Source organism: Podarcis tiliguerta, assembly GCF_965153285.1.
Source record: "Podarcis tiliguerta genome assembly, chromosome: 9".
NCBI classification, from domain to species: domain Eukaryota; kingdom Metazoa; phylum Chordata; class Lepidosauria; order Squamata; family Lacertidae; genus Podarcis; species Podarcis tiliguerta.
In genome coordinates, this window is record NC_139542.1 from 41,246,584 (window position 1) to 41,273,077 (window position 26,494).

The window sequence follows — 26,494 nt, forward strand, 5'->3', positions numbered from 1 at the left end:
CTTCCTTTATAAAAATGCCCACCGTCTTTGCAAAAGGAATAGTGTCAGGAATATATTACATGGACTTGACCTAGCTGATCCCCACTCTCAGTTATAAAAGGCACTTAAGGCATGAATCTTAGAAGATTTAGCACAGATTCAAATAGAACTGTTTTTAAAAGCTAAGCTACTGCCTGGAATAGAGGAGGGAAGTCCATAGGAATGACAAATGCACACCATGGCAATAGGTTCTATGCAAAACCAGGCACTGCAGTAATTAGAGAGAGGAGGGGGAATCCATTAAATAAAAGGATTGTCTTGTGCGCTCTGATACTGCAGGAACCTCCATATGTTATATTTTTGACATGCTCATAATTTAAGTCCTTCATTTTCTTCTTGTAATCTTGTAATGCCTTATGTGCTCATCTTTGCCTTTTAATTCATTCCATTTGGGTTATAGCTTAATGGTAATAAGTAGATAGCAAGTAACATGGAACTAGAGTCATTATATCGTTTCCCATTTTGAATGTTTAGTGGTTGCTAGCTTTCGGGCTTTCTGCCAAATGCAAGTTTCCATTCTTATTTTAATTAATTTAGAAGTTCTTGGTCTTTATATGGGGGAGGAAGCATTTAAAAAGGGATTTTTCCAGTGCCGAGCATAGGATTCGCCTCACCTTTTGAAACTTCTCATTTAGTAGTAGTCATATCTCAGCACATGTAATTAATCATGTTGGGTATTTAGGCTCAGATCCAACATTCTGCAAATTAGCTTGGTTGTTGTTCCCAAAATAATTAGGGAAAAAATGACTCCAAATAAACCTCTCTGTTGTTGGTCACCTTTCTTGCTGTTTTCTCTGGCGATGTCTTTAAAAATGCATGACCACATGTAAGAAGACATTGTTCCATATGAACACACTTCAAGGTGCAGCAAGTGCAGATTTATCGATCACGTGTGGCATGAGATGTGGACATCTCCAATTAAGAAAGTGCTTGTTTTCATGCTTATCACATTTGTGCAGCAGTCAGATGGCTATGTATAGTTGCTGAGGGCACTGGCTGGACCCACATGTTTTCCCAGGACTTCCTTTAATGAGGCTGTGCATTAGCCAGCTATTGGTTATCTATGACATCATTTAGGAACTTTAGCCCATGGGGCATCTGTTCCGACAGCCTGCAATGTAGGAATCTCAACTAGATCATACCCGACAGGTGACCATCCAACCTCTGCTTAAAAACCTCCAAGGAAGAAGAGTCCACCACCTCTTGTGGGAGTCTGTTGCACCTTCAAATGGCTCTTACTGTCAGAAAGTTATGTTTAGTCTGAATCTCTTTTATTGTCACTTGAAGCCATTGGTTTGGGTCCTAGCCTCTGAAGCAGGAGAAGATAAGCTTGCTCCATTCTCCACATAACAGCCCTTTAGGTGTTTGAAGATGGCTCTCATATATCCTTTCAGACTCCTCTTTACCAGGCTAAACATCCCCAACTCTCTCAACCATTCCTCATAAGACTTGGTTTGCAGACCCCTGATCATCTTGGTTGCCCTCCCCTGCACATGGTCCAGCCTGTCATTATCCTCCTTAAATTGTGGGGCTCAGGCAGAACAGAGCAGGAATATTACTTCCCTTTATCTCCCTAGTCCATGATACTCTCTGTAGGCTGTATCTTTCACCAACTTGGCAATGATGATGAAGAGTGGGCTGTGAGTTTTTCTCAGTCAACAAACACCCCAGTCATTTTGTACTCTACGTACTCCTATTATCGTATGCTCATTTTACCAGAGTAGCATTCTATGGAAGACAAGTGGGACTTGTCCATCATGCTGCTTATATGTTATGCAAATCCACTGTATGATGTTAACAATAGCAATATGCATCGTGGCAGCCAAAATGACATCTGAGTGGATTTATTATACATCACCATACTAATCAAGGAAAGGATTGTACAGTGTATCACTGCATAGCATCCTGTGAACTTCCAGAAGAAATTGCCAGGCCTGTTAAACGTTTGGTCCCCAGGCCATGACACACCAGCTATTTGCTGCACAACAACTCACCACTTGCTTGATAAATCCCTAGTTTGTGAAGCCTGATGAGTTCTTCCAGCATCTGGCAGCAAGACTTTTGCACTGCAATACGTGGACTGAGGATCACAGGTTGTATAGGCTTATGATATATAATTGTGCACTTGGCACCACACATGCAATCTGTATCAGGGATGGGGGAAATTGCCACTTTCTGCTATGCTGGTACATAGGCAATGGAGCTGGCAAGTCTGGAGGACCAGCAGTGCACTGCATCTCCAAGGATCAAGCCATTGTTTTGATGATTGGAACATAGGAAGCTGCCTTGTGCCATTTGTCCATTGAGCTCAGTATTGCCTACACAGACTGGCAGTAGCTCTCTAAGGTTTCAAGCAGTAGCCCTTTCCAGCCCTACCTGGAGATGCCTGGAATTGAACCCAAGACCTTCTGCACACAGGAAAGATGCTCTACCACTGAGCTTTGGTCCTTCCCATTTAATAAGTTTCCATCAACACTGGGACTCATAAAGCTGGATTCAGAATTCCAGAGTATGAACAATTTCACTACGGAACCATTATTCTCTGTTTCTTTTTTACACACACGCTTGCAAAGATTTAGAATGCTTCAGAATATGTTGGCATTTGGTTTGCGAATCAATAATGTGCAGATTTGATTCTGATCAGAACTGTCAGGTACAGAAAGCTCTCCACCGGCAAAAGTGGCAATACTTTACATGAAATCTTGGCATTGCTCTTGGCAATGATTCTTCAAAGACATGTGTGTTGCACTGAAAGCTGTCGGGCAGGTTTGAGGCTTTTGCAAATGGTAGCCGCAACAAAATGTTACAATATTCAGTGCTCTCTGATCAGGATTCCAGTTGCTTCAATCAAGTCTGCTTTTCTATTCCCCCCCCACACATACCCAATGGAATAATCAGGCCTCATGCCCTCTAGGGGTTTTCCTATACAGTGGTACCTCGGGTTACAGGTGCTTCAGGTTACAGACTCTGCTAACCCAGAAATAGTACTTTGGGTTAAGAACTTTGCTTCAGGATGAGAATGGAAAGCACACAGTGGCGGCGCAGCAGCAGCGGGAGGCTCCATTAGCTAAAGTGGTACCTCAGGTTAAGAACAGTTCAAGTTAAGAACGGACCTCCAGAACGAATTAAGTTCTTAACCCAAGGTACCATTGTAAATTTTTCAGAACTTCTGCAAACCTGGTGGAACCTCTCCCTTGTGCAAGAGTATTTTTGTTTTTGGCTACATAAGCAATGGCACTCAGAGGCTGAACAGAGGGAAGGATTCAATAAGTTTCAAAGAGCCTGCAAGCAGGTAAAGAATCCTTTTGGTTCTTATTTTTGTGTGGTGATCTGGGCTTTTAAAAGTCTCATAAAAAAGGACCCAAGCAGTTTCTGTTTCAGCTAAAGGTTTACCTTTGCGAAAATATAAATGATGAAATCATGTCAAGAAGCCTGATCCCAAATATGTTTACTCGGAAGTAAGTACTGCTGAATGCAGTGAAAATTTCTGCTGTGCATGTTTACAATTGCAACCCTCATAATAAAAAATATTTTACCATAAAAGTACCTGAATTCTTAATACACATGCAAGCTGAAAACACCTGCCCCCAGCCTTTAAAAAAGGAGTGTATTTCATAAAAGGGTACTAACGATGTATTTTTGCCAGCATAAAGTATGCACAGAATAAAACAAAGGGAAATGCAATGATTTCTTCTTTGTTTACAAGTTGTGCTTGTGTTGCAATTTTACCGCATAGACTCTGGCTTGATTTATTAGCTTTCAGAGTCGAGCTCTGCTGTGCTGTTACGTTCTTTTGCCATGTAAAGCACCTCCAAAGACCTCCTGCTGTGAAACTCTATTTATTATTCATAGGATTCACTGGGAAAAGCAGAAGACGAATAAGACCATAGCAGTCACTGCAACCTTCTCAGGTCAAACATTTTGGCTTCTAGACTCCCAAAGGTGACATCCTTCCTGCTTTTCCCACAAATTACTGGAAAATAGAACATAAAATGCTAATGATTTTTGTTGAAATACTAGGTGAAACACAACCAGAGAGGAGGCTGGCCTTTCATGGAAAGAAACGAGTAATTTTAAAGGCTGTTCAGTCTCCTTGTCAGGGCCTTGGGGTCTTGAACGAAGGTCTGCTGTAGTACAGGCACACAAATACTAGGGAAAACATAAGCAGAGAGGAAGTTGGCCTTACATTGAAAGGAATAAGTAATTTTAAACACTGCTCAGTCTCCTCATCAGGGCCTTTGGGTCAGGCACAGAGCACTACTTCACCAGGGGCTTCTCCAAGCCATAGTTTACTGTGCGCTTGCCACTGTTCGTGTTCCCATTTAATTTATGTAGTACACATGACATTACCCTCAAACACCTTGTAAATTTGGATTTACCCAATGCAAGGATAATCTGATAAGTTGGGGAAAATCAGGCTCCAAACTGCTCTACTCAGGTTCACAATTTGCTTTGGTGTTTGGGGGGTGGGATCAATTGTTACTCTCTGCTATTCCCCCTTTCATCCGTGCTACTTATTCAGTGGTTTCATTTCTTTTACAGTTGTGTTTGTAACTATTTCTGGTGTGCTCCTGGCAGTGGCATAGCGTGGGTTGTCAGCACCCGGGGCAAGGCAAGTAATTTGTGCCCCCTAACCCGGGGCAAGGCAAGTAATTTGTGCCCCCCCCGCTGCACTGTCCCTCCCCCAGATAGTCCCTCGCTCTCTCTCAGCACCGCACCACACGCCTGGCACCCTCCCCTCCACAGTGGGTGGCGACCCGGCTTCTCGGATCGGATTCGCACAGCCAGCACTGCAGTGAGAGAGAGTGAGTGAGCCAGGTAGGGGCAGAGAGCTGCAAGTGCGAGCGCCCCCCCCCCAGATGTTGTGCCCGGTGCGGCCGGCCCCCCCTGCACCCCCCACCCTACGCCACTGGCTCCTGGATGGAGATACTTATTTCTTATGATCCCTCAGATTTGCACAAACCAGAAAACAGTGCAAGCAAACCACACTGAAAAATTCTACACCAGATATTGGCAGCAATCTGAAAAGTGGGTGATGAGAATTTACAACTGTGTTCACCTTTTCTGACTGTGCTCTTAACCTCAGGTGCCCTCCTGAATGTGTATGTGTTCTTTTGATCCCTTAGATTTGCGCAAAATCAGAAAACTGAAAAAGTGTCTGCTGAGAATTTACAATTTCCTGACTAAGTGCTTTTGCACACTTCTTGGGTGGCACAGCTGTTGGAGTGTGTGCCCAGTCAGTACTTAATCAGCATAATAGAATCAACAAACTATAAAGTGGGATAAAGACCTAAGGCAACACCAACTGGTGTGAACAGAAAAGACCAAAGTTGTTCCTCATATACAAATGCAAATAAAGCCAAATGTGGACTACTCTGGTCTGACTCAAATGGGGGAATAAGTGGATTAACAGGTAAATAATGCTCAGATATGGACAAACCCCATATCTATTTGAGCTTTCACCCATTTTCCAGATTAGGTGTTCCCTGGGCACTACTGTGAAGCAAAACCTGCTTCTCACCTCAATGTAAGCACAACTGTTTCACAAGCAACATGTCCCACAGACTCTGTTCTGTCACCTCTGCCAAGGTGGATGCAGTTATTTGAAGCAGATGCACTTTTACATGCAAATTACAACTGTGCAATAAACAAGAAATTAAAATAAGGGTACAATCCAAAGCATACTTTCCTGAAAGTTAACTCAATCAAAAACTATAGCAGTAATGGCTTCTTGTGGTGGAGCAGAGTCACAGAGCCACCTTCCTGATACTGATTCAACCAACAGCCTTGCCCTTGTACCTGACTCGATCTAGGTAAGCAGCAGCAATGTCCGTGTTGGCTCCATGCCTCTGCACAACCACACACACGGCTACTGATCGATAGTAATCACAGCAAGTCTGTAATGGGATGGGGAAATTGTATGAAAGAAACCATTTCTCTTCCAGAAATCAAAGAAGTAGGGCACAGATTGGTCCCTCCCTCCCAAGATCCACCTTCTTCTATGCTCCCCCCACAATATTTTTTTTTTTCTGGTGGGGCTGCTGCTGCTACTCAATCTGTTCCGTCTTAATGTGTCTTCTTAGATTCAACATATACCAAGGTTATGTTTACCTAGCCCTTTTGGCCAAAGCCAGACTGCTTTTGAATGGCCAAATCAAAGAGCTCCCAGCTATCACTATTCATGAGACCATGTATTATGCTTCATGCTGGTGGCAATTTAATGTGATCCATGTCCAACGAGATCGGGCCACAATGAGCGTACCATGAAATTGTATTTGGCCATTATCCTTCTATTATTGGACTGTTTATAAGCAGTGGAATCAAATCTCTCAGAGGACAATGGTGACACCAGTGGGGATGCTCTTAATCTGGTGGCTCTTTGAAGCACCTTAATGACTATAGTGGTGTATTCTTTGTTTCGAGCTGAAAATCTCTCTGGATGTTTTATCCAGTCAATGGTATAAGCTGGTTGCCCTTGTAACAATTTATGCTGACTCTTTGGTTGGAAGCCAGTAGATGCATTCAATTACTAGGGATACAATGAAAGTGAGAGAGGTGGGATGAATCTCAAACATGTGCAGAAAACGGGGAGTCAAAAGGATAATAATTGGGATGGCGACATTTTCCTGAAAAATTCAAGATTCAGTCATTCAAATGAGAAGAGTGGTGTTGGGGAACAGCACTGAGGTTTTGGAGGGAGAATAATTAGCCAACTTGATACTGGCATACTCCAGATTTCTTTAAAAGTAAACAAGCTTGCTAAAAATGGACAGCTTTCAGGAACCCAGTAAACAGCCTCCCCAGCTTCTCCCACTTAAAAGGATGGCATGGGATTTTCAGAAAGTGCAGAAAGTACCTGGAAAGGCAACAGAACTCAGATTACATGAGGCGATTTGCATGAAAGAGAGGCAATGTGCACACTATACCTCTACATTGCATTTGAAGCACATTTCCCCCCTCAAATAATTCTGGCCACTGTAGTTTGCCCCACACAGTTACAATTCACAGCAACCTTTAACGAACTATAGTTTTCCGAATTCTTTGAGGGGGAAAGAATGTGCTTTAAAATGTCACAAAACCCCCTGGGTGCCTTGAAAGTAAGGTAAGCACATCAAAAAACCCCAGAGTCCATCCATGATAATTTAACCAGAATTTTCCCCCCTCCTATGACCTGGCGTGCTCCACGAAGAGTTGGACATGGCTAAACGACTAAACAACAACAACAATGACCATTTTTGAATGCAATTTCTTTTCTCATTAATTGATTGAGAATGGTCAGTGGAAGGAACAGAACTTTAGTGTATGCCCCTATTTTGAGATAGGCTGTAGGAGAGAAGTGCAAGTTTTTCAGCCCCTGCAATGCTGTGATGATAAAAACTGCAATTTTGGGACTTCCATGGCAGCTTGCCATTTGGGAAATCAACTCACACAGCAGCTTTTTTGGGTCCAAATTTAGTAAAAACAACAACAAACAAATAAGCCCCTAACTAATGGCAGGACAGACAGTCTAAGTGGCATGTCCCTTTTCTATATCTTCAGTTACATGCTTTTTATGTATGCTCAGCGTGGGTGTACATTTCATTACATTAACAAAAGAAGAAAAAATACTACTGTAACGCCACAAAAGCATGAAATATATTTGTTGCTTCTGAACATTCCTTTTTTTTTTTTTTTTTTTTTTAAGTAATTTTTATTTTTCCACATAAAAAACAAACATAACAATAACATAAACAAAAACAATAACAAACATATAAAATGGACCTCCCCATACCACCCCTTTTCTGCATCCTTATTTCAGATTTTTCAGCAACTTTTTAGTCAAACAATGTATACCTTTTTTTCCATCAATTAAATTTTCTTTAACTTAGTATTAACAGCTGTAGCTCTTTACCTCTTATTGCCCTGAACCTTAGTTTTCCTCCAAATTACAACGATTTTTAAGATATTCTTTAAATTTACTCCAATCTTCTTCCACCGCCTCCTTCCCCCGGTCTCGAATTCTGCCAGTCATCTCCGCCAATCCCATATAATCGATCACCTTCGACTGCCATTCTTCCAGCGTGGGTAGTTCTTGCGTTTTCCAATACTTTGCTAGGAGAATTCTTGCTGCTGTTGTGGCGTACATAAAAAATGTCTTGTCCTTCCTTGACACCATTTGGCCCACCATGCCCAAGAGAAAAGCTTCTGGTTTCTTGAAAAAGGTTCTCTTGAGAACTTTCTTAATTTCATTATAGATCATTTCCCAGAATGCCTTAATCTTCGGGCAGGTCCACCAAAGGTGAAAGAAGGTTCCCTCAGTTTCATTACATTTCCAGCATTTGTTACTGGGCAAATGATAGATCTTCGCTAACTTAGCAGGAGTCATGTACCACCTGTAGATCATTTTCATAATGTTTTCTCTTAAGGCATTACATGCCGTAAATTTAACACCAGTGGTGCACAACTGCTCCCAGTCAGCAAGCTCAATATCATGTCCAATATCTTGTGCCCATTTAATCATACTAGACTTCACCATTTCATCTTGAGTATTCCACTTCAGCAACAAATTATACATCCTTGATAGGTTTTTAGTATTGGGTTCTAACAATTCTGTTTCTAGTTTGGATCTCTCCATCTGGAAGCCTATCTTTCTGTCCTGTTTAAATGCTTCATTTATTTGTCTATAATGTAGCCAATCTCTCACCTTGTCTTTCAACTCCTCAAAACTTTTCAGTTTCAGTTGTTCACCATCCTGTACTATAATTTCAGAATATTTAGGCCAATGTGGCCCCATATTCAATTTTTTCACCTCTTTGGCTTCCATAGGTGACAACCACCTGGGGGTTTTACTTTCAAGTAAATCTTTATATCGAATCCAAACATTGTACAAAGCTTTCCTGACAACATGATTTTTGAAACCTTTATGAGATTTTACCTTATCATACCATAGATATGCATGCCAACCAAATCTATTATCAAATCCTTCAAGATCCAAGATGTCTGCATTCTCGAGGCGCAGCCATTCTTTCAACCAGCAGAATGCTGCTGATTCATAGTACAGTTTTAAGTCTGGCAGGGCAAAGCCTCCTCTATCTTTAGCATCTGTTAAAATCTTAAATTTTATTCTAGGCTTTTTGCCCTGCCAGACAAACTTGGATATGTCTTTCTGCCACCTCTTGAAACAATCCATCTTGTCTATTATTTGTAAAGTCTGAAACAAAAATAACATTCTAGGCAATACATTCATTTTGATAACGGCGATTCTTCCTAACAGAGAAAGTTTCAATCCTGACCATGTGTCTAGATCTTTCTTAACTTCTGACCAACATTTATCATAGTTGTCTTTAAATAGATTCACGTTTTTCGATGTCAGATTTACCCCCAAATATTTAACTTTTTTTGCTAACCCCAAACCAGTTTCTTTTTGGAATGCCTCTTTTTCCTCATTTGTTAGATTTTTCTCCAGCACTTTAGTTTTTTGTTTATTCAATTTAAATCCTGCAACTTGACCAAATATTTCTATCAGTTCTAAAACTCTTTTTGTACTAGTGTTCGGCTGCTGTAATGTTAAGACTAAGTCATCTGCAAATGCTCTTAACTTATACTCTTTCGCTCCGAACTGAATTCCTTTTACCAACTGGTCCTTTCTAATCATGTTTAACAATATCTCCAAGACTGAAATAAAAAGTAAGGGAGAAATGGGGCATCCTTGTCGTGTTCCTTTCTCTATAGCTATCTCTTCAGTTACCACATTATTCACAATTAGTTTTGCCTTCTGTTTAGAATATATTGCACTTATACCATTTTCAAAACCTTGGCCTACCCCCATCCCCTGGAGATTCTTTTTCATAAAGCTCCAACAAATGTTGTCAAAGGCTTTCTCCGCGTCCACAAAAATCAATACTGCTTTTCTATTAATGTTTGTTTCCAATAACTCCACAATGTCAATTATATTCCTTACATTGTCCGACATGTGTCTTCCCGGGAGAAAGCCAGCTTGATCTTTATGAATCTCACCTATCAACACTTTCTTAAGTCTTTTTGCTAAAATGTCTGCAAATATTTTGTAATCCACATTTAAAAGTGAGATCGGGCGGTAGTTTTTAACCTGGTTCTTTTCAGTCTCAGTTTTTGGTATAAGTGATATAAAAGCCTCTCTCCACGATTCAGGTGCCCCCTTCCCTTCCAGTATCTCATTGCATACTTCTTTCAATGGTTGTACTAGACAGTCTTTCAAAACCTTGTAATATTTAGCCGTCAGGCCATCTGGTCCTGGAGATTTTCCCAATTGTGTCTTTTGAATGGCTTCCTCTATTTCTTGTTCTGTTATTTTTTGATTCAAAATCAGCCTGTTCTGTTCCGAGATTTTTGGTAGTCCATAATTTTCCAAAAATTCATCTATCTCTTGTTCCTTCACAGGCCCTTGTGAATATAATTTCCTGAAATAACTTTGAAAACAGTTACTTATCTCATTCGGCTTACATATACTCCTTCCATCCTCCTCCAGACAAGTAACAGTGTTCAGTTTCTGTCTTTTTTTCAATTGCCATGCAAGAAGCTTCCCACATTTATCTGCTGATTCAAATGTCCTCTGTCTCATTTGTTTAATTTTCCATTCTATCTCTTGGTTTGTAAGTTCCATATACTGCATCTGATAATATTTTATTTCTCTCAATATTTCATGAGACTTTGGATTGGACCTCAATTTCTTTTCTCCTTCTTTCATCTTTTCCAGAATTCTACTTTTCCTTTCATTTTGTTTTTTCTTCTTAATTGAATTCTGTTGTATCAGGAAGCCTCGCATCACGGCTTTACTTGCGTCCCAAATTATTCTTTTTTCAACTTTTGTTCTTAAGTTAATCTCAAAATAATCTTTCAATGTCCTTAGGGCCTTTTCACAAATTTGTTCATCTCTAAATAGGAAGTCATTCATTCTCCACCTAAAGGATCCAGTTGTTGTCAATTTCATTTCCATCTTCACTGCGTTATGGTCGGAGCAGGTTTTTGGGCAGATTTCCACTTTTTTTATCTTTGCAGCCATCACACTAGATACCCAGATTTGGTCGATTCTTGTCCATGTCATTTTAGATTCCGAGAAAAAAGTTCCCTCTCTTTCGAGAGGGTTTCTAGTCCTCCAAATATCTATTAGGTCCATATTTTCTGTCATCTCAAAAAAGATCTTTGGTAATCTACCTTCTTTAGAGATCATTTGTCTTTGTGCTTTATCCATATTTGTAGAGACCACTCCATTCATGTCCCCCATCATTATTATTTTGCAGTCGAGATAGTCCATCAAAGTCCCATGCAACTTCTTAAAAAATTCTGCCTTCCCGTCATTTGGCGCGTATACTCCAACAACCAAATACTTTTCTCCTTGAATCTGTACTTCAATTGCCAAATATCTTCCTTCTTCATCTTTAAATTTGATTTTTGGATCCAATTTTTCTTTTGCATAAATCACAACTCCTCTCTTTTTGACTTTGTCAGAAGATATAAATTCTTGTCCTAATCTTTTATTCACGAGCAATTTTCTATGTGTCCTGATTATATGAGTTTCCTGTAGACATATCAAATCCAATTGCTCTTTTTTCAAGATATGAAAAACTTGACGTCTTTTTCGGGGATGGTTCAAACCATTACAATTCCAACTAAGAAGTTGCAGTGACATCTTGATTATTAAGCGTTTGTCCCTCCGACTGCCCCAAGTTTGTCTTCTTCTTCAGTTGTTGATTGTGGTAGGCCGTATGATAAGTTTGCTATATCCACTGGTTCTCCCCCTTCTGCTGTTAGTCCTTGTGCCGTTCCTTTCTGCAGGTCCTCCAAATTTCTCTCCAAGAAATCTTCTTTCTCCTGTACTGTTCTTATTCTCACCTTCTTCCCTTTATAGTTAAAGGACAATCCCTGTGGGAACTCCCACCTGAAAGGTATGTAATTTTTCCTCAGCAAATTGGCAAGATCTCTATAAAAGGTTCTCACTTCCAAGATGTATCTAGGAATATCTTTAAAAATCAGAGCTTGAGTGTTCTCAATGACCAAAGCTTTTTGGTAATGCAGGTTCAATATCTTATCTCTCTCCTGCTTGGTTCTTAGGGTAATCAGACAATCCCTTGCCCTTTTAACTTGTTTTCTGCCAAGTCTGAAAGCCGTTGTTATTTCTATTTCATCATCTTCCAAATCCTCTCGCCAATTTTCCAAAATTGCCTCTGTGAGGAATTCCTTCAGGTCGTCCCCTTCGTTCTCTGGAACTTGCCTTAGTTTCAAATTTCGTTCTTTCCTCTGTAATTCCAATAGGGAGAGAGCTGCCTCATGCTCATTCACTTTTTTCTCAATCGGCGCAAGTTTCCCCTGTGTCTCTTCTGCAATTGCCTTCGCACTCGTAGCAATTTTCCTAGTTTCTGTAGATTCCTGAATCAGTCTATTAATAGATTCCGTATTAGTTGTCACAGATGTAGTATTCAAGTCCAGTCTCACTGTCAATTCTGTCAATTTTTTTGTATTTTCTGTGGATTGCTTTGTTAAAGCCTCAAGGGATTGATTAATTTTCAGTAGTGCCTGTGTCATAGAATCCATTGATGCAGCTGTTGAGCTTTCTGGTGCCGGCACTGTTTGGCCAGAAATTGAGGCTCTTTTCTTTTGTGTTACCTTAGTTTTAGATCTGGTTCTTATCTCCTCAGCTGTGCCGCTCATGTCCCAAGGTCGTTCTCACAGGAAAAACTCGCGATGGAAAATCCCACTGTTAGTCACACTTTTCCCCTCTTGATCCTCAAGAGGGAGCAATTAACAATGTCCAAATTCGGGGAAACAAAGAAACAGGAAGCCAAATGTGAAAAGTCCGAAGTCCGCCATTAAAGTTATTAAAAACACTTTTCCTCTGATGGATTTAATTAATCAGTTTCACTAATAAAGTCCCCTTCAAGTTCTACAACTTTATCCAACTTTCCGACTTTTTAATGATGCTCTTAAAAGACCCATTCCTCCCGGTGTTCACTCCTGGCAGGTCGTCCCGGGGGAGTCAGGGCGATGGGAAACCTTGTTTCCTTTTCAAATTAAAGAGTATCTTCACAAGACTGTCTTTCCCCCCCTTCTCTTGCCGATCGGGGGGGAAGGATACATTTGACAGGTCAGGGTTAAAAGTTCAACTGTAACTTTCTTGCAACTGCAGCGAGGTCTGACGTTGCTTTAGATTTCTGCAGTCCGGGGGGGGCAGACTTCCTTATTTTATGCCGTCCCGTTTTCAGCCAAATTTTTTAAAATTTTGTTGTACCGTCTTTTTTCCGCTCTTACTCACGGGTGTTCAGTCCGAATTTTCTTTTCAGGAAGGAATCGACGCTCTCCGCTTATGGCGACGCGGCTTCACTCTGCGAGCTGGGTTGCGACTCTCAGCACCGCGCTCACACCCGATGCCGCTACGGAGCCTTTAAAAAGGCTCTTTCGCAATACCGGGGGGCGCAAAAGGTGCCCGCCGAGTCTCCTTGTTCACAGGCTTCAGCGCCTGTGATTTTAGGGGTCCCCCGCTCGCCGTAGCGGGTCAGACCCGAACTCACAGAGCAGTCCTGCCTCGGAGCTCGAGGCAAGGACCGCCATTAAGCGCTGGCGCCGACCGGAAGTCGCTTCTGAACATTCCTGTAAAATAACTGTCTAAACACATTAAGGCTCAACATTAGCACAGAAGCTGCAGACCTGAAGTGGAAAAAAACCACCACAAGTGTGCTTTATTCATCCTTCTCCCCTCACCCAGCTTTGTGGGCCGTACATTTTTAATGTAGCAAAGCAGTAAGATGGCTGCTAGCTCTCTTAAGACCCAGACAGCTGTGGTTTGTTCTTTAGAGTTACAATGGAGTACAGTTCAGCACCAGAATACATTTCTATTTTTCTGGAATGGAATATAACCTATAGAGAGATGGGAGAGGTACTGAATTCCAAAGTGCAATAAAACTCAAAACGCTTCAGCAGAGTGGTTAACTAAGCACAAAGCAAAAACTTTCTACAACCCTCTTGAAATTGAACTGCTTGCTTTAAAAGGAATATGTCCTTACTATCTTATAAAGCCTTTATTTTTAGTGGGATTCTTTCTGGAGGTTTTTGAGATGGTGTGTGTGACAGAGATGGGATGTGAGGCCCATTTTGGGTCAGGTCCTGTTTGAGGGAGACTGAATCAACCACCAAATGGGGCCAGCCTATTTGAGTGGGGGGAGTTTGCTTTTTGAGCTACCGTCCCTTAGACTATTTATCCAATCACTGCACAAATCAGGTCAGAAAAAAACAACAAGAACACAGAAGACACTGGAATCCAGCAGACCGGTAAATAACTTTGTCTGGATTTTCTACAGAAAGTGAGAGAATGAAGTACTGCAGTTTGAGATGAATTGACTAACGTAGAAGCTAGATGGCTCGGTTTCCTGTTGACACATATTTTAAGCAAAGCTTTGTGCCAAGGTTGTTGTGGTGCATTTATAGATCACCTGCCTCTGACAGACAGGTGCCAGCAACATCTCTCTGTAAACATCTTCTCCCCTCTTTCATTATACAACTGTACATAGCTCTTGCTGGAAAGTTAGACGTCCTTTGGAAAGTTAGACCATCCTTTAAACAATGCAGATTGGTTTTTTCCTCACATGGGTAAAATTCAGCTGGTGCTGCAGATACAGTCCTTCACATTAATAAAAGAACGTGAGCTGTGCATGTGTTCTTCACCACAAAAGCTGATAAACTCAAGGAAGCTGATCATTGATTAGCTAACCCTTAAATAAACATAAACTGCCAATTCCATTGACCAGAGTGGAGTGAAATTTGTGAATGTTTTAGTTGTTAAAAGGACAACACAGAGCTCAGAGGCTAGCAAGATAAAGAGGAAGCTCATTAGATTCATCTGTAATATTGAACTACCTGGGAAGATCTATGGGGCATTTGCTTTGCTTTGACCCTGACAGTTCCTGGCTTTATTTTAAAACAGCAAAGACTTTTCAGATACCTTAAAGACTGTGAGAGTCAACATTGTGCAGAACTTAGAGCCATGGATGCCGAAGGGGGAGCAGGGGGCCAGCCCCTGATATTTCCAATGAAAGGCCTCCCCCCCAATTTCACAGCAGCTGTATATCCACGCCCTTGAGTGTGCTGACAGTGTGCAGCCCTGGCCCCTCTCAATTGCAGGGTCAAGGCAACACACATGCTTAGAGCAGCCTTGGGGTACCTCTAGACCTTTCATTTCACCTGTGAGTCACCACCTGCTGAATTTTACCCGTGTGAGGAAAAAAACCAATCTGCATTGTTTAAAGGATGGCCTAACTTGTCAGAGTTTCAGACAAGTGACATTCCTTACCTAGAGATGTCAGAAATTGGCACTGGAACTTCTGCATGTCAGTTAGTTGCAGTATACTGAGCTACAACAACATTGTACCTCTGTTTCATACAAGAGATTGCCTAGATTGCTTGCTTGCACACTTGTGTAAAAAGATTGTCTATCTCTGACTGGCTAATTAATAAATAGTCCTTGCCCATAGCAAGAAAGTTTGTGCATCTTATAATTTTGTTGTTGAGTGTAGTTTATTCTCTATATGTAAGCTGCTTGGGATATTTTACTAGAAAATAGGTTATAATAAAACTGCATAGACTGAGCACTTTACTCCCATGATGCAACCAATAATGGGGCAATTAAAGACAGGTTTTTTTTAAACAAAATTGTTATAAATCATTATAGTTGCTTAGGTGGCAGCATTGCAAATGAGTTCTTAAGGCTCCTGGAGAGTCACTGCTACAGTACTGGGACTGAGGAAGTTTTTTGTATGATTCCGTATAAAGCAGCTTTTATATCTTTGCTGAAAGCTAGATCAACTCAGTTCATGCCAATGAGGGCTTTTAGAGACCTTGTGAAAGGTCCCAGAGAAGCATGAAGGCTAGGTCTGTACTTCGGCAGTATAAATTGACTTTCTAATCTGCAGAGCGTAAAATATAAAAACATCAAAACGTTCCTTATTTCACATTGATCTCTTTGTCAAAATGTGTTCAGCTGATTGTGTAGAAAGATAGTTTTCCCAATGACATTGGTAGACTCAGCCTGCTTCTTAGGACTAAAGACAGGCTTCCTTCTCTCTCTTTATGTGTTATCAATGGTAATAAATAATCTAAATTAGTTATGCAGTAATACTTGGGCAGTCTCGCTATTTAGTTGAGAATGCTAACAAAATGCTTTCTTTGATATGTAAGTTGGTCATGTAGATGGCAGTCCTCTCTCTCACAAATATTCTGATTTCATTTTGGTCCTGCTTTTATGTACTATGGTGCCCTGGGAATGCGCCAAATTAAGTTTGCCTCTATGTGACGTACTTTCTATTGATGTTGCTTGTGAGCATTCTTGTGGGGCTGTCTTTTTTCCGAAATGAATGAAGATCTAGCACAGCATTTAAAAGACTAAAACTTCAAAAGTTTAAGAGGGGTGGCATTGTGTGATAGTCCAAATAACTGCATTTGAAGGGATGGAAAGGAGCAGAAGCTTGTGCTAGGCAGTATTGGCAATTTATTGAGTTGAAATTGCTTCCTGCTGGGTTTTTGCAAAGAAAAGGGGGCAGCAGGAGGTGTGTGCATGCATATGCAGGCTCTGAACTGGCCCTTCCCATTGTCTGCTTTTCCATCTATCTGGTCCATGACTACTGGCTCATTTTCCACTTTGTCGTTTGCTTGCTTCCCTTCTCTGCTTTCACCCTCCGGTTTGTATGGATTTGCTTTTCTCCACCTGTCTATCTTCTCCAGTCTTTCCTGGGAGCCATTCTGCAGGTTCCACTCTGTGGGCACAGGCATGACATCATAGCAAAACTACCTTCCAGCTTGGAAAAAAGAGGGCAGTAATTGTGTGAATGCCTTTTGCAGCTGGGCATGCTAACAATTAACAGGGGTGGTGGAGAAAGACACTCTGATGCAGGGTCCCAATCATTCCTTTCAGGCGGGTGATGGAATCGAGGCAGGAAGACCTCACAAACGGCCTTGGCCCAGTATACTTGAAGGAGTGTCTCCACCCCCATCATTCTGCCCGGACACTGAGGTCCAGCGTCGAGGGCCTTCTGACTGTTCCCTCACTGTGAGAAGTGAGGTTACAGGAAACCAGGCAGAGGGCCTTCTCAGTAGTGGTGCCTGCCCAGTGGAACGCCCTCCCATCAGATGTCAAGGAAGTAAACAACTATCTGACTTTTAGAAGACTTCTGAAGGCAGCCCTGTTTAGGGACGTTTTTAATATTTGAAGTTTGATTCTGTTTTTAGTGTTCTGTTGGGAGCTGCCCAGAGTGGCTGGCCATCATTATCATCATCATCTAAATAATACATCTTATCCTGGGAGGGGGCACGTCTTCAGTGTTACAACTCACCTTCCCCTCCTCCTCCTCTGAACCCCGAATGAGTTGTGCAGACAAAACATGCAGGCTTATTGGGGGAAACATCACCAAACAAATTATGCAGCAGACAGTTCAGTGCAAATTCTCCTCTTAATTCACTATTAATGTGTCAGTGCCACATTGCAGAAAACACCCACAGCAGAAGACCCATCTGAAGATGCCCTTCCTCTTTTGCGGGCATCCAAAATATCATGGAGCACAGAGGACTGTGAGACAAATATTGCACTGCTATGCAGAGCAGGATGGAAGGAAAAGAATTAGCAGTGATTGCCTACCGTTGTACCAAAACAAGGATCTTCCACAATATATTAGAATGAAAATCAATAGAACAGAATAGTGAGCATTTGTCATTCCAGCAGGACGAAAAGACTTTGCAGAACTGAGCAATCATTCAAGCCATGTGTTCTTTGAACTGAATGGGCAACTGCTTGCATACCATCAGTACAATCTCTTTGCTAACTGATAAGTATTATCTCATCACTGCACCTCAATTTGTGCTAACAGTGGCTGTAAATTCTTAATTAGTGGGAATCCGTCAAAAGCATTTTACTTCCACATTAAATATTAAAGTACTTTTGGCTACTTCACCAATAATCTTCCATATTTCTAATCACCATAATCTAAATCTGGCAACGTTCCATTTGCCATTTGTTTTACCTATTTGTTATACTGTTATTCTCTGTTCTTCATGCACATCATAAAAAAGCAATTTTCAAATGGAGGTTCATTAATAATTGTGATCATAATGCTCCCAGTTCTTATTTCTTAAGAATGGAATGAATCGAAGCTATATTACTTTTTAATTAACAAGCTGGAAAAACTGAATGCGCAAGGAAGTAAGATGTTTTTTATAGCTCACTTATGAACACAAGGTTCCTGGGTACAACATTAATGTGAAGGAAGGGATTAATTAATCAGATGTGGTACAATTAAAAATCTTTTAAGTGTTATCTAAGGATACGAAGGATGCTGTGTTTAGTGATTGTCTAAGGACACAAGGTAGAAAACAATCATTTACAGGCACACAACATGTCCTTGTGAATCTCCCATGGAAGGCCTTGGATATATGTACAAAAACTAATTGCAAACAGAAGGACTTTTAACTATATTCTACACAAGCACCTGCATAGTCCTAGTATTTCAGTAAAATACTCCTCCAGACAAATGTTTAAAAAATCCCCACAAAAAACCCTGAATGTGGAAATTTACAATTTTTTATATTTTAAAGAGGACATTTGAAAATACAGGACTATCTTAGATCAGCATAGAGAAAGGCTGTCAACCAAGGGTCCCCCGCCCACACACCAAGGCATCAACTATTTTATGGCAAAAAGTTTAAACCTCTCTGCCACCCAAGTGCCCTGATAGAGATGTAAATGGTCCAATTCTAAGTCATCAGATTGATATTTTTTTGTGTGTGGCCTGCACCATCTCTGTTGTGTGGCCCCCAGATGGTTGGCTAAGGGTAAATGTGGCCACTGTACCAAAAACACAATGTTTACCATAACTGCTGTAAACAATCCCATACAATTCCCACACCCTAAACCAGGCTTTCTCAAACTCGGCCCTCCAGATGTTTTTGGCCTACAACTCCCATGATCCCTAGCTAGCAGGACCAGTAGTCAGGGATGGTGGGAACTGTAGTCTCAAAACATCTGGAGGGCTGAGTTTGAGGAAGCCTGCCCTAAACTATATACACAACTATGGATTATTATTTTTTTGTGGGTTCCCATTTGTCTGAATCTTGTTTCTCTACAATTAACCTGCAATCTTGTGGCTTCTGGGAGGCTCGCTGCCCCCCAGGCCACACTTCTTCCCAGGCCTTGTCCATTCTTCCTAGTCCACTTCCTTCATGGGCTTTACGCCACACCTCCCAATTCTTTTATTAGGTGGAATGTGTCCTTCAGCTGTAACAAGGCCTCATGTTTGTTTGATGAAGATGAGTAGAAATCTCTCATGTTTGTGTGGTTGGACTATAGCCTAGTGCACATATCCGTTGCTGCAACCCCGGCTGGCGTGTGGCTCTCGAATGGTTGCCCATCTGCGAATGTGGCTCTCAGGCCGTTATAGGATCCCCACCCCTGCTCTGTAATAAACCAATTGTATGGAAATGCTTTAGAAAGCTGCTTTTAAGGTTATCCCTTTATTTGAGATTTGGAGTGTTTCTGCTGTTAAAGCTGTGTTGTAGTAGTAGAAACAAGAGCGAAAGCATTCCATCAATTTAAGTGGGACTTCTTTAGCTCTATACGATTAATTAAAAAAGCAGAAACAAAACCCTCACACACAATTGTTCCTCTAGGCAACATTCACCAGCTGCTGGTAAAATATTTTCATATTCTTGAAATAAAATTTATATTGATTTTGAATTCCAGTCTGAGCTGCTAAATGAGATCAATGCTGTGGGAAGCAAGGCATCTAAAATGCCCTCCCAACCATTCTTTGCTTTTCAAGGCATCGTGAACACATAAAACAGCAGCACTGCTCAGCTGGCCTGCCAGTGCAGCCACTTGACGTTCACACAAGAACTCCCATTTTGCCAAATGCAGATTGGGGAAAGTGGAGTCATGGCTGGAATATTTTATGCCCCAGGGTCTTGCTTGTTGTGATGTGATCTATGCCACACTGACATGTCTAAAACCATCATGTGTAATGGCTTCACTGCCATACACATTTCTTGAGGAGCTGAGTTACTTTCAACTTAATGCTGAACAGACTAGCATAGGGTTGTCCACCTTGTGAGTTAATGAGCAAGAAAAGCTCACACAGAACCACCCAACTGCATTGCCATTGGTTTCTAAACAAATGACTTCCGTCTAATATTCAGCTGGGCTTCCAGATTGTCCTTTTTCTGGATGGGATTCAATCACATACTGGCAAGAGCAGGTTGCACAATTCAAGCTGATTTGGTGCACTTTCACAACAACCAGTTCCCCACCCCTCAACCCCATCAGACTTTTTCAGATACATAAAGTGATAGGGGCAAATGCCTTCAGGGGACAAAGGTGGTACTGTGGGTTAAACCACAGAGCCAGGGCTTGCTGATCAGAAGGTCGGCGGTTCAAATCCCTGTGATGGGGTGAGCTCCTGTTGCTCAGTCCCTGTTCCTGCCAGCAGTTCGAAAGCATGTCAAAGTGCAAGTAGATAAATAGGTACCGCTCTGGCGGGTGCGCTGCTCTGGTTCACCAGAAACGGCTTAGTCATGCTGGCCACATGATCCGGAAGCCGTACGCCGGCTCTCTCAGCCAATAAAGTGAGATGAGCGCTGCAACCCCAGAGTCGTTTGCGACTGGACCTAACAGGGGTCCCTTTACTTTTATCTTTTACCTTCAGGGTACAAGTACATGTGGTGAATTTTAAAATCACCACACGTAAATGGTTTCTCAGGAGCATCTGAACCTGGTCCAAGGTAATGTATGAACACCCCTGTAGTCTTTCTGTAAACTAATAAAAATGAATGCGTAATAAATAGCCAGCGTTGTCTAACCTTCCCACAAAGTTTCAGCAAACAAATCCAGATGACCAAATGAACATCCAGGTCATCTGGGAGTTTATGGTAACAAGACTGTGGTCGCCTTTCAGAGTTCTATAAAAGCCAAGTTCCTCATTTTTCTACAAGCTTTTCCTTTGCAACTTTTTATGAACACAACAGACTTAAATTAGTCTTTATATTGATTTTCCACTGCTACTTGATATACACAGCTGCAGTCCATTATTAGTTGTCGCTGGTGCACCTACCCCCCCTACTGTTTTCTGCTGGTTGTGTGCTTTCCCCCATTTGTACATGCTTTTGTTGTGTAGGGGTTACAGATAGCTGCTCTCTGCCAAGTCATATAATGGCACTGCATGCAATGCAGTAACAATTTGCAGGTGTCTTCTGTTCCTGAGCACCAGAGGCAATTAGTCAGTGGGTGGGTAAGAAATTCAAGTGACCCGAGACCTTGGTTACTAGCTTTTCCGCAGCACCTGAGCATTTATAACACGGAAATTAAGCGAGTGAAGACTTTTCTACCTCCATGCCAGGAGAAGCTACACTAATTTGATTTTCACTCATACCACCAGAATAAAGAGGCAAGAGGAATAATGGAACCACAGAGGGGGTAGAAGGAAGTCGGGGGATTGGAGAAATTCCAAATTTCAGTACTGTTTTGAATATACAAACATTATGCAAAATGATACAGTTCAATTTTTTATTTCTTAATGTTCATTGTTAGAAGATGTTTGTTATAATGAAAACCAATAAAATATTATTAAAAATAGAATAAAGAGGCAAGAGTCACATATCTGGACCTTAAATAGGCAATGGCTTTGTAAAACATTATTTGCAATAGATAAATAGCTAAACGGAAGCAACATCCTTCCTCTGGTGTGGGTGACATGCTTATCAGATCATGGAGTTCTGGTCATTCCACTTCAGTCTTTTCTGGCTGAGCTTTCGTGGCCCAAGACTGATGGCCAATCTTTCTCCTACCCTTGGCCCTTCACATTAAAGAAGGGAAGGAGAACAGTTTTTTAAAACAACCTTTTGGGGGATCACATAGAAGGCAAAGCCAGAGACAGAAGTGGCCAAAGGTAGAATGTGAAGTTTACTTTTGTACAGTAGGGTAATTTCTACATGCACCCATGCATGTACCACCGCCCCACCTGTCTCTATCTTCCATCAAGGAAGCAAGAAGCATTATCAGAGATCAAGGACACATTCCAGGTGGCAAAAACACTCAATGAGGGGGCCAAGCAAGGCTGGTGAAATATGAGCCCTTGGGAGAGGGGGTGTGGCTGGGGAGGGGATGCCTGGGGATAGTTTCAAGGCCAGTCAGAAAACCCCCTGTGCCTTCTAAGCACACAACCTTGGAAGGGGCAGTTCTGGGGAAGCTTTCCTTCATTGTAGCAGATGCCTGAAGATCTGTTTTGATTTTAATTTTAATTTTTCTCCTTTGAAAGCACACTGCATCTACCACAAGCGGTGACTGCACCCCTTAATCCTTGCTGCAGATCCCCATGGAAAGTGTCACTCCCTTCTCTGAAAGATATACGCTCCTATCACTGTGGAGCAGGTTGTTCAGTTTCCTTCCCACCTTTGAAATAGAGTTGTGATGTGATGGAACAAGAGGGGAGTAATGTCGGCAGCTGTGAGTGCTTATTGAGGTTGTGCGCAAACATTGACAAGGGTTGTGATTTCACACTGGCACTAAATTCTCATTGACATTCCTTATATTCTGCACATAGGATATGATAAGATGGAGCACATGATAACTGGTTTCTCAAAAAACAAACAAAACCAAAAACCCACCTCTCAAGGTTTATCGACACTTACTGAGACAATGACCCCAAAAGGACTACATAAAGATGGAAAAGAAAAAAATCTTAGTCATATCTATAATCAGGGGCGCCTTACCCATAGAGGTTAGTGGCATGGGGTGCCAGGGTGCCAAGTTCTGGAGGGCACCAGGGAAGAGGTGGAGGCCCTTGCCCGCCTCCGTCATGCCGCCCATGCCAAAGCAGAGCCATGTCCGGAGCCTCCGTCAGCTGTGGCCACCGTGGCATGAAGCGGCCAGCCTCCGCCTCTTCCCTGCCAGAGGAGCCGCCCTCCAGCCACTGCCCGCCTCCTCCAGCCCTGCCGGCAGCACCATCCTCCCTAAAAAAACAACTCTGGGAAAGGGGGGGGGGGCTCCAGCGAGCTTTGCACCACAGCTCCAGATATGCTTAAGATGGCCTGTCTATAATGCTGGTATTTCACCAAGATGGTTGGTCAGTACCAACATTTTGAAATCGAGGTAGTTCTATGTACCAGGGTCTCATTTTGCTCCTTGAGATTGTTCCCAATGAATGGTCTTTTCACCAATTCATATGCCATTGTTTCTCTTTTGATCTGGTTCCACTGCTCATCCATTCTCCATCTCCTTTATGTACATAGGCATGCAAACTGGGTGAGAATCAATCCCCATGCTGAGGCTTCTTACACAATCCTACACATGTCTCTCAGAATAAGTCCCACTGATTTATTTCCAGCGGATGGTGTGTAGGATATTGCAACCTGAAACCATTAAACAAAGCTTAGAGGATGAATTTTGTGGCTACTCCCTGCGAAGGATGAAAATGCAGAAATCTTGGTGAAAAGGATAGATAACAAATCTAATTCCACACTGCTGAATCGTTTCTCATATTAGTCTGAAAAACACAGTATTCAGGAGTTTTCATTTCTTTCCCAAACCATCCATTTAAACCTGTAGTGTTGATGCTACAGGGCTTCTGAAAACATATCAGCTGTATGCGCAAAGAATTCATACATCACCTAAGTATCAACAAATACCGTTTCTCTCTGGGGTTTAGTTACCAAAGCCAAAGAAAATTAGAAGTTATAGGAAAACAGAATTTTATATTTGCAGCGAGGAAATCAATTTTAGAGTTAACTTCAGGAACTGTGCTTGGCAGTCTTCATCCTTTGGCTCTCGGCCATCCTTTTGCACATGATAATGGGTCTTAAAAAAAATAAAATCCTTCTGGCCTGTTCAAAATAAATGTACTCAAAACCTGAACTCTTGCCATGGCAATCTGCATTGTATCCTTATCAGAATGAGGTACAAGCAATGCATTTTTCTGTCCCATAAGATCTCTGCTGGATCAGAGCAAAGGACTATCTAGTCCAGCATTCTGTTCTCACAGAAGCCAACCAGATGCCTATGGGAAGCCTGCAAGCAGGAACTGAATGCAGCAGCCCATCCAGAGGTATTTTGACCCCAGCACTGGAGGTTGAACATGGCCATTGTGACTTACAGCCATTCATAGTCTTACCCTCCCTTTCTGTCTGTCTCTTTCTCTGTTAGGAACATAGAAGCTGTGTTATACCAAGTCAGACCATTGATCCTTCTAGCTCAGAACTGTCTAGACTAACTGGCAATGGCTTTCCAGGATTTCAGACAGGGGGCATTCTAGGCTCAGGACCGCAATACCTCAAGGACGCCATTTCCCATATGAACCTACCCAGACCCTGAGAACAACTTCTGAGGAACCTTCTTCAGGTGCCTCCTCCAGGAGAGATCCAAAGGATGGTAACAGGAGAATGGGCCTTTTCCGAAGTGGCTCCCCATTTGTGGAATGCTCTCCCCAGGGAGGATCACCTGGCACCTTCATTATACACCTTTAGGCGCCAGGCAAAACCTTCCTTTTTAACCAGGCCTTTGGTTGATTTGATTGACATCCTATGCCCTTTAAAAATGTGTTGGGGAGAGGGGGTTATGGGGTTGTTTTTATTATGTATTTTGTGTTTTTATATTGTGATTTTATGTTTTAATCGCCCTGAGAGCTGCAGGTATAGGGCGGTATACTACTCCTACTCCTACTAATAATAATAAATGCTAAGATTCGAACCTGCAACTTTCTGCATGCAAACAGTTGCTCTACCACTGAGCTACCATACTTTCCCACCCACCCATTTCTCTCATACATTTGTTTTTCACCCTTCATAGAGGATTGTAAGCCAGTGATACCTCTTCCCTCTTTCTGCTTCTCACTTCCTCCCAGTTCACTCAGCAAGGCGTAAGAAGTCTGCTGTGGCTACTTATGGTTGCTATCATTTATCAGTAAGTTGAACATATGGCATATTGCAGTCCTGTACAAAGGGACCAGCCAATCAGAATGTAGCCACTAATCATGATGATGGCTTTCCAAGTGTCTGACACCTCCTGTCCCCCATTTTTACAGTCCCAAAGAGACCATTTATCAAGCCATTTGTTGACTGCTGTGGCTGGTGGCTTATGTTTTACTTGGTGGGTCACAAGTTGTGTGGGCTTGATGTACTGCAGAGATCAATAAGAGGGTTATGCCTTTACACTTTCAAGGGGATAATCAGAATTGTATAGCCAAGAAACTCCAGTGCAAAACTTCACAGGTGAAGGATCCATTACTGAATTTGCTGCAAATGCAATAGAAAAGATCCTGCTTATATCAGATTACAGCTTGTTAGACTGCACTACTCACTTGTGACAGGCTCAAGTCATGCCATATGAGAGCAATTTGCTAATTACTGCCATTTGCTTTGAATATGAGTTTCTTGTGAGCATACTGTAGTGAAGATGTGAGGTTAATAGTAATTAAATGGACCAGTTCTCTGTGCAGCTCAAACTAGCAGGTAGGCACCTTGGACAGAAACTGGGCTTAAGAATATCAATCAGGACAAGGATAATGTTGTGCACTTTATGAGCTAGAGATCAAGAATAATCACAGAAAATGAAATGTTAATGGATGAAGTTTGGCAGGCATATGCCAGCAAAGGAAATCAAGGATAAAATATATGGCAAAAGGAGTCTCTGTTAGCCTGCTTCCAACAATACTAACAATGATTTACTTTTTACTTAATTAGTTCAGTGGTTTTAAATAAAGACCATCCACATGGTTACATATTACCTACTAAAGCTAAGTAACAGGGGTACTACATTTTCCCCCATTGTACTAAATTCTACACAGGAATTATTGCAACAAATAGCTTTTGTTTGGCGATATATTTTCTGTGATATGCTCCCCATTGAGAGGAATGTTACTATATCAACATTCAAAATTTGCATATAATGCATGCCTTGTTTGCACTGCAGATAAAGGTCAAGCATAATATAGACAAGTCACCATAAAACAGGTTGATGCATGCTTTTAGTCATTGGTTTTTCTGTGTCAAAGGTCTTTCCTACTTTTTGATACATGCATCTATTCCAGATGTAGTCACTGATTTTGACTGGGTGGAACTGCATGATTTCTGGACATTTTCTTGGTGACTATGATTTTTGGGAGATCAGAGCAATGGAACCGAGGGTCTGAGAGCAGAAACCAGCCAACTGGCAAGAAAAAAGAGAGCTATATCATATAACTGCACAAGACTAATGGTGGCTGCTGGGAGTTTGCTGCCGAAGCTATGGAAGAAGTTGCCTGGGACTCAGCAGATATACTGGGTGTCAACTGGCATTGAATTAATGCTCAGCAACAATTTCTGAAAAATTATTTTTTTTAATGATTATGAGTTCGTGTTGAACTGGATTGTTTATTGACTTGCTTGTTTTTGCTTTACTGATATAATCCTGTGTGTGTGTGTGTGTGTGTGTGTGTGTCAG

At 41.7% G+C, this 26,494-nt stretch overlaps 1 long non-coding RNA gene across 1 annotated transcript in view; it reads left to right on the plus strand.

Moving 5' to 3' along the window:
- The window catches only part of LOC310685418, a 205,200-nt gene extending 178,971 nt beyond the window's left edge, over positions 1–26,229 (plus strand). Inside the window, exon 8 of the long non-coding RNA XR_014515222.1 lies at positions 26,103–26,229. This is a non-coding gene — a long non-coding RNA (uncharacterized lncRNA). The remainder of the gene's footprint in view (positions 1–26,102) is intronic.
- Positions 26,230–26,494: the final 265 nt, after the last annotated feature.